The following is a 9,217-nucleotide window of genomic DNA, read 5'->3' on the forward strand; positions in this document are numbered from 1 at the left end:
CCCCAGCCGAACAAACGAGTATGAAAAAGTGTTTAGTCATCTGAGTGCTCGAGGCAGCATTCCTGGCTCACGTAAGCGGTAAGAGCTAGCAGCTGTAGTGTCTTTGGTCTTGCTGTTCTAATGCTGTCCTGTGGTATGTGTGTGTCTGGGGTTGGAGGTATCAGTCCAAGTGTTCGCTCTCCCTTCTCTCTCTTCTCTCCCCCCTCAAGATTGAACCCAGGACCTCCTGTGCTAAGCAGTTCTCCACCACTGAACCTCATCTCTTGTCTCAAAACAAGTCTCCTTTGTCTTTGAACTCTCAGTTCTTTTGGAGCCTGGTGTCACAGGCTATGGCCTCGGGTTATAATCCCATAGCTAAGGAACTGTATGTGCTGTCTTTTATTTGGTCCATGGGTCTTATGTAGAATACCAAATATTGCAGTGCATCAATATTTACACTTTAAGATACATTTAAACTTTCAGTGATAAATTACAACAAAATATATCCCAAGGATGCCCTGTTTATGAAGTAAGGCATCTGTGCTTTCTTCCTGCATTATGCTATTCTCAAGAGTAGGAAAGCAGGTCTTACTGGAGACAAATGGACTGAGATGTTTTACTTCTTAATTATCCTTCCCTACATAGAACTCTTTCAGCCACTGGGAATTGTGGGAAAGTGGGCCAGATGGTGGAATATGCCCAGGAGTTCTGGGTTCCAGAAGCTTCAGCGACATGGGTCCTGCTTTCTCTTAATTGGCAGTTTCCAAGACTGACCTTCATTGAAGCTCCCGTAGGAAGCTCGTGCTCCTTGTCAATCACACACAGAGTTGTTTGTGTTGTTCACCCATAGGTTCCAGGGTTCCAGGCTAGCTTCGAGTCCTGTCCCATGCCAGGTCAGGCTCCTTAATCCCACTCTCAGCCCCGACTCTAGAGGACTAGAAATGAGAAGCTATTCTTCAGCTGTTTGGATTATGCTTCCATTGACATGGACCAGCACTTGCCACAATTGCCACAGACACAAACATCTCAACATAAGCCACCAGCTTTGAATCTGCTGTCCTGGAGATGCTCTCTGCCTTTCTGATAATATTGCCTCCTTAAAAATTATCACTTGAGAATTTCCCTCAGGTGTTCCCTCTCCCAAAATAGGAATTCTGGGGGTAGGAACCACTGGATTTGAAAAAGCGAGAATTGTGAATTTATCTAGCCATTTTGGTCTCTCTTATTAGAGAACATTCTGTTTTGACATGCCTAGAGTCTTCTCTGGATATTTTAAAGTTCTAATCCTTCTCTAGTCCGATTGGGTGTCATCACTGGCCATCTGGGAAGATGTTAACATGTTACTGTGATTGCACATGGTGACAGAATCGGAAAAGAAGTTAAAAATGAGCATCAGCATGGAGCCAAGGCAAAACATCCATGTTTGGTGTCGCACAGCCTCTGGCTAGGGGTCAGTGGGAAATGGCTGGAGGCAGGTGGGGCCTGAGGGTGGTGAAACGGGGAACACGGATGCTGCACTCTAAGCTTGAGCCTGCTTTAGCCTTTGCCTTCTATTTCAGGAAGCAGAGCATTGATGTCATACATTATCTGTATGATCAAGCAAATGTCACCGTTTTAAAGCAATTTTCAGCTCCTCTCCTACACCTCTGTGACACCAGAAAAGAAAAAAGAACCAGGCACAGGCAGACCTAGAAATGACCCCTTCCCCAGAATCCACCAAAGGCAACAAGACATCTGAACTTGTTCTGAAATAAGTTACCCATAAAAGTAACCAAACAGAGGGGGAGAGGAGACCAGTCCTTTAAGTATGGAAAGTGACACACACGATTTTAAGGAGGCCCTAGCAGAGACTTGATGAAATGGAGGCACGCTGCCTGTGAGAGATGTGATGGCAATGACCCCCGGGTCAGCATGGGAGCTGGGAAGGAAAGTGGAGTGGTTTAATTACCAGGTGTCTCTCAGCAGCTCTGACTCTACAGTGACCAAAAGATTTGGTTCTGGGGAAGGGATCAGTCACAGCCCAGCTCTTGTACCCGTCAGCAAGACTCCATCCTCAGAGGGCACTGCACAGAGTATCTGGTGTCCTGTGAGAAGGCAGGCAGTGCACAGCTAGGATACAGCAAAGCCTAGATTCCCATTCTCGTCTGTCATTCCCCATTGCTTCCCTGTGATCCTCAGGATCACCACTGCCACTGAATCACTGAAAAAATAAATAGGGCAGGGCAGAAGTCGCATATGCTGGAGTCAGAGCGCTCCGGAGTCAATGGATCTCTGTGAGTTAAAGTCAAACCAGGTCTACGGAGCAAGTTCCAGGACAGCCAAGGCTACACGGAGAAACTCTATCTCAAAATAATTAATTAGCTAATTAATTAAAAAATAAAATCGGATTCTGTTTTGATCTGCGTGAAAGATTCGGGATATTTTAAAAGTGTCAAGTTCCTGAAATTCAGTAAAATATTTTTATTAATACAAAAAGTAACAGCAGGCTACATGAGTGAGAATATTCAAGCGCCTCAGTTATTTGGGGGAGCTTTTTATGGGGTTTAAGCAAAGGAGTTTGGCTTGTGAACAGGTTTCTAGGTGTATTGTTTGGAGAGATGTGTGTGTGTGTGTGTGTGTGTGTGTGTGTGTGTGTGTGTGTGTGTGCGTAGTCCGTGCAGGTGAGGGTCCAGGCTGCCAACTGCATTATTAGAAGAAGGGTGTATGTGCAGCTCAAACAAAGCAGAGCCCATGTGGCGAAGGTATTCCCTATGCTTGGCATGAACCTGGGAGTGAGAATGGTAGCTGCTAATGTTGAGGTAGTGTTGCCAAGCCCGGGCCCTGTGCTATAGATAGCCCTTTTCAACCTTCCTGCAACCTAAGGAGTCAGGTGCTCTAATTATGTTCAGTTTAAGGTTCATCCAGACATACAGATTGCAGGTCATATTTCACCTCTTTCTAACCTAAGAAGGGAAAACATCATCCCCATGGGAATTAAAGTCACCAGGAAGTCATGCTGAGACGATGCACACCGTCTCCTGCAGCTTGGTTTGGTTTGACAAGTGTACCTTTAACTATAACGAGACAGCGACTGTGTGGGAGCCAGGCCCCCCTAGACTGTCAAGACATGGCTCAATTTACCAGCATATCAGTCCCAAGAAGGAATAACCAGCTAGCTAAGTACATGGCTGGGTGCTGGTACTTAGGTGAAGAAAGAGGAGCAGGGGGAAGAGGGAGAGCAGAGAGGGACGGAGGAGAGAAGATGTATAACTCACAGACATTTTTTTTGTTCAAAAAAATCCCACTGAGGAAAAAGGGGTTTTTTTTCTGTATAACTTCATAACAAAGCATCTTATACATGTCATACAGTCTGCAATACCACAGAAATAATTCTGAAATCCACACAGGGGAGACTTTTGTACTATGTCCTTGTGAATTTCTCAAATCAAGTTTTGCTTCTGCACTAGAATGTCAGCAGGGTCAAAATAAATTCCTTTTAGAAATGTTATTCCTGATTCTGTATTTAAAAGAAAGCTTTTGCCATTTTTAGAGTGCTAGAGCTTTGGAGCAGGCACAGGCTTTTGATTGGCACAGCAGCCTAAACAGCTGCTCTTGAACAGATGTGACGCAGAACAGCCTGGAAGAAGCAACCAGGGTGTTTGAGCCTGGATTACAGCAAAACAGCTTCGGAGGCAGTGGGCCACACCCTGCACCCCACAAAGAAGTCCCTCAAAATTCCAGTCATGACGTTCTAAAATTGCAACAGACACACATGGGCTTTGACTTAGTCTTATAAGGAAGTCCGAATCAGCACCCTTCCCCAAAGGTGATAAGGGATGTGAGGGAAGGGGTTCTGGGGTGGAGATCAAGGAGAATGTGGAGTATGGGAAGAAGAAAGTGGAACATGTATGCACATGCACCGAATTGGGGAGAGACCACCTCTGCGTCCATCACAGCCTCGCCTGGTCCAGTGTGATGCGATGTCACAGAGATGCAGTCACTACGACGTATAAGGGGGAAACTGGAATCCTCCTTGGCTATCTTCATGCCCACATTGTGCATCAGTAGCCTTTCCTCTGAGGTCCATATGGAGATGAAGTATACTGATCTTAGACGTTTGAGCCCATCATTTGTGATGAGGTTGTGTGTCTAGCCTGTTCACCTTTGCTACACCAGCAGCATTGCTGTAGCTCCTGTTATCCCTCCACTTACAGAGTCCCTGCCCCTGTGCTAAGTGAAGGCTTGGGTGAGTGGCAGAGCCACTGTTGCAGGCCAGCAGGTGGGAACCCTTAGGTGCCCCCTGCCCAGGTTGGTTTTCTCCTGTGGATTCTCTGGTTCCCCATCCCTGTCAGCCCACCACAGTTGCCATGGTGACAAAGGGCACCGAGACTCTAGGCTGCCAAGTGTTGCTTCGCAGGACCAGCTAGTGTTTCTCTTTCTTCCTCTCTCTCAATTCTCTCTCCTTCTCCCATCTTGCCACATACACACCCCTCTATCCAGAACAGGAGTATTCCTTCCACCACAAGGGGATGCGCAGGGCAATGGAGGGTGTGAATTGTGTTGGCAAACTGTCCACGAGCCCCAGAAGGCCTGTGTTCTGCGGCTTTGGTTCTCTGAATGTTTTTGGGTAAGTCCAAAATCTCTTTGGAGGAAAATATAAGAAAGAGGTAGGAGGAGCCAGAATGCAAGTGTGTGTCCCTGGGATGGCAGATCAGTGATGCGACCTTTAAGGAAATACAAACTCTCGTTATTTCTTCTTTGCCCTGTGAGGACAAGACTTAGGTAAAGGTGAACCTAGGCACAGTAGGATGGAAGTGTTGTGTTGTGTTTGGAAGTTGGACAAACCTGGGCAAAACCCCAAAGCCTGGGATCACTGTGGCTATGGCCTTGGGTGGGCCTGGGTTTCTGTTCCTCACCTGCCTGCTTATGACTAACCAGGTGACATGACCTTATTAAGAAGCCCCTGACGACCAGCTTTTGCATCTCTGGGTTGCGATAATGATGAACTGAAGTAGTCACATAGGCACCTGAGTCAGAAATGTTGGCAGCCACTGCTTTCACTAGTATCTCTTAGTCCAGGTCTGGCTCTTGTTGACAGTAGCGGCTGTCTCCGAAATCACTGCCTATGCCATCAGCTTCCTGCAGCTAGGGTGGAGCAGGGCTCTGGCTTCCCATTGAGCAGCGGGAGCAGATGCCCACTGCCTTAAGATAAAATCTCCACGTCTTCCTGTGCGCTCCTGCCTTCAAGGTAACCTTGGCCTCCACCATAAACTCCCTTGTTTCTTCTTGGTCACAGTTCCAACCTCTGTCCATGGCTTCTCTCCATTCCTGTAAGGCAAGTTCCCTTAGTGGTGCAGGATCTTCCTCGTGTCTGTCTCTACCTACTATTCCTGACTTCAACTCCACCCAGAGCTGATGCTGCATCCTCCGGGGCTTAGCTGAGAGGACCCCTTATCCCTACACTACTTTCTGAAGACCCCCGAGTTCGTTTTCTGTTGCTATCACAAAATACCACAGACTAGATAAATTATAAACAATAAATTCATTTGGCTTACTGTCTGGAATTCTAACGTCTACATTTGATAAGCCTGTCAAGGGCCTGAGTACTCGATCATAAGGTGGTGGGAAGACCAGGGCACTCTGTCTCAGTGTCTACGTCTCCACTGCTGTGATAATGAAACACCATGGCCAACTTGGGAAGGGAAGGGTTTATTTCTGCTTACAATGTGAGTCCATCCAGCTTACAACAACAAGCCCATCATCCAGGGCAGTCAGGGCAGGAATTCACGGCTCACACCTGGGGGTAGGAACTAAAACAACGGCCATGGAGGAGTGGGGTTTCCTAGTTTGCTCCTCATGCCTTGGCTCCACCTTCTTTCTTACAGCACCCAGAAAAAAACACCTGCCCAGGGGTGGCCCCTCCCACATCAATGATCAATCAAGAAAATGTACCACAGACTTGCCCATAGGCCCACCTGGTAGGGGCATTTTCTCAATTGAGAACCCCTCTTCTAAAATGACCCCAGCTTGTGTATAGGTCAAGGGACAACTTTGGGCATGGGAGCCACTTCTCTCCTCCCACCTTTCCACGGGTTACAGGTCAACAAGGCCTTTACCTGCTGGGCCATCTTGCCTGCCCACGTCCTACCTCTTAATACTGTTTCATCAATAACAAATTCACCCAGAGACTGGGAGAAGACATTCCAGCCACAGGTCTCTCTACCCATCTTCACCTTTCCCTTGTTCTCAGTCTCCCTCGGAGAGGCAGCCACTCCAGGCCCTAGGTAGCTCTGCATAGCATTGGCTTGCTTTGCGGGGAGAGGGCAAGACAGATGTCATGTTGCTCGTGCCTTCATGGTCCCTTGTGTGCCTTATGAGGGGTTAATAGATGTTCACCGAGTTAGTGACTAACAGGATCCTAGAGTTTCGTTCCCTTTCCTAGACCTGCTGACAAAACCTCTAGTGAGAGATTCCCGTGCTGAGAGACCTGGCCAAGGCTCAGACATTTTGTCAGGTGCTCCGTTTGGAGTGGAGCGTGCATGGAAGGCTCTGAGGCTGATATGCAGAAAGTGCCCCCCACCGCCCCCGCCCCACTGCCACCCCCAGGACGCTGCTACAATGCAGGGTCTGAGTCAGTAGCTCTGCAGGCCCGAGACCGCATTTCGTAGCAGCTGCCAGCTTCACTGTGCTCCTGCCATCTCTCAGAAACAAGTAGGCAGCCACAGGAGAAAGTCTTGGCTTTTCTGAGCTTAGGGGATGAGGTAAAGATAGGAACCTGGACAGCCAGTGAAGCCTGGGTGGGCTATGGCGGTCCTCCTGCAGCTGGCAGACCAGCCACACCAGGCTGGCATCTGCTTTGGTTTTGGTTTGGAGTTGACCTCGGTCCCAGAGAAGGGACTTTGCTCAATCTCTTCTCTCTCTCTCTCTCCCCTCTCGCTCTCGCTCTCTCTCAAATGACAGAAAAAACAAACAGACAAAAAACCACCACCAACAACAAAACCCACACACTTGCCTCTAAGTAGGAGCTGAAGACACTGAAGAGGAATATATAAACAAAGAGAGCGTCTGTCCTCATGGCCTCCGCTCTTAGCCAAGGCTCGGGTTTGAACTTGGGTCTCTGCGCACTCTTGTGTGCTTGTTGCTGTGTGTGCATCATCCCAGTTCCCTGAGCCTCCGTGGACTATAACTAGCCACACTCAACATAAAGGACGATTTCAAGACAACGCCTCATGTGCTTCATAGCAAACGGTGCACACACTGTGGAAGGAGATGTGCTTAGAGGGTGCTGGCCAGGGGAACATCCGCACATGCTCAGTAAAGACAAGGCCCTTGTCTGAATATTTCTGAGGCAAAGTTGGTCGGGTCTGTCGTTGGGTAGATCTGCAGCAGTGGAGCTAGGACTGTGGGATGTCCTGTCTAAAGCCTTGGTGACTGTTAGCTACCGCTGTCAGTCTGCAAAGGAGAAGGCCATCAGGGAATTCTCTCTTAGTCTGTCTCACCTTCATCTAGCAAAGGATTTGCACTGCTCCCAGGCTCTGACCATACATGCCATGGGAACAGACCCAGCAAAGTCCCCACCTTCTTGGGATTCACATTCTGAAAGGAGAAACTAGTATAGCCAGGGTGCCCATCGTACACTAGAAACCAACAAGCATGCTGAGCTATTAGATGATGCAGCAGAAACGAGTGTTGGGTCAGGAATCAGGGCCACTTTCTTTGCCTTGGTAGGGCATATCATCAAGAGCATCTCCGGAACTGCAGATCTCAACTCCACGTTCACTTCCTGTCAAAGCTGCATCTCATTCTCCTTCTGCCTCCAGGATGTCACAGGCATCCACGAGTGGCCTGTCCTCACCACAACACTGTGTCTGGGCCTTTGCACAGGGTTGCTTAGTTGTTGCAGTATTTGTTTGGGTCCCTCCCTGTGTTGGGAAATCTTCAGTCCTGAATTTCTTATCAGCCCAGGCAAAACCAGAAACCCAGCCCCTGGGACCAGTGCGATGAAGTGGTGAGGTATCCTGGGAGGGGAGGTCCTGTTATCGTCAGTGGACTAAAAGTCCTGGATGAGCCCCCAGATTGCTGAGAAAGGATTGGGGCTGCAGATCAGGAAACCACTATTCAAACTGAACCTGGACTAGACAATTCTACTCCTACTCATGACGGTGCTCAGCCATCCCAAAACAGAAGAGCAAGCCAGCCAGTGGAAATGGCTCCTGTCATTTACTCCTAAAGCCAGAGGGAGCTTGGCTGCCCCTGGCTGACTGAGGTTTAACCTTAGAATCTCTACTCCGCTGGCCTGGAAGAGGAAGGGAAGGCCTGGTTGTCTGGACAAGCAGGTGGCTGAGCACCGGGTGTGGGGAAGGAAAGAATGTCTAGGGAATGGGGAGGAAGCATGCTCAGCCGCCTGCCAGACTCAGGACCACTCTGTTCAGAAGGTGAGTGGGTGGAGGGTTACCTCCAGAAGCAGGGACAACAGAAAAGGAGATGCCTCACTGAAAACTGTACCCCAGTATGGGCCAGCATTCCTAAAAGCTGCAACCCTGGAGCCCTCTGGATGGCTTGCAAGCAGCTGGAAAGGACCGGGCATCTCCCCTCTGCAGGTCTTCTAGTTAGAGAATCTCCTGCGGGTGCTGCCTCCTCCTCCCAGGCCATACGACGCTGGAGGGCTCTGAGGGTCCTGCTTGTTTCAGCTCTCCAGGCTTTTGAGTTTGCCCCTTCCTCCTCTGGCCAGGAGAGAGGGTCTCAACTGGGAAGAAATGGCCCCCTCCCAGGTGCCCAGATCCAGCAGCCATTCTACCTGGAATGCGGACTATCTATGATGCTGTGGTTTGGTTTACGCCTCCCTGATGGCTGGTTGCCTGTCTTCCTTTGAAAGTTGTCCATTCAGATCTCTTGCCCAGATGTTTGAAGTTGTTTTCTAGCTTTGGGGGCTGTTTTGGCTCCTAATAATTTTATCAGTTTTATATTATCGCATATACTCTCCCATCCTGCAGCTGGTCTCGCTTTGTTCCGTGTTCCTTTACAGAGGATTCCAGCTGGATTTTTCCCCCTATTTGTCTGCTTTGTTGTTATATGTTTTTGTTTTGGGAGGCTTTGGAGTCTCCCTATTTAGTCCTGGCTCTCAGTACACAGGCCAGGCTGACCTCAAAATCAGAGAGATCCTCCTGTATTTGTTAACCAGCCCTGAGATTAAAGGGGTGCACCACCACGCCTGGCCTCTTTGTCTGGTTTTGCTTTCGAGGTTTTGTTCAAAACAGCC

This window comes from Alexandromys fortis, unplaced genomic scaffold, assembly GCF_014885135.2.
Source record: "Alexandromys fortis isolate MF-2015 unplaced genomic scaffold, M_Fortis_MF-2015_v1.1 scaffold_29, whole genome shotgun sequence".
Taxonomy (NCBI): Eukaryota; Metazoa; Chordata; class Mammalia; order Rodentia; family Cricetidae; genus Alexandromys; species Alexandromys fortis.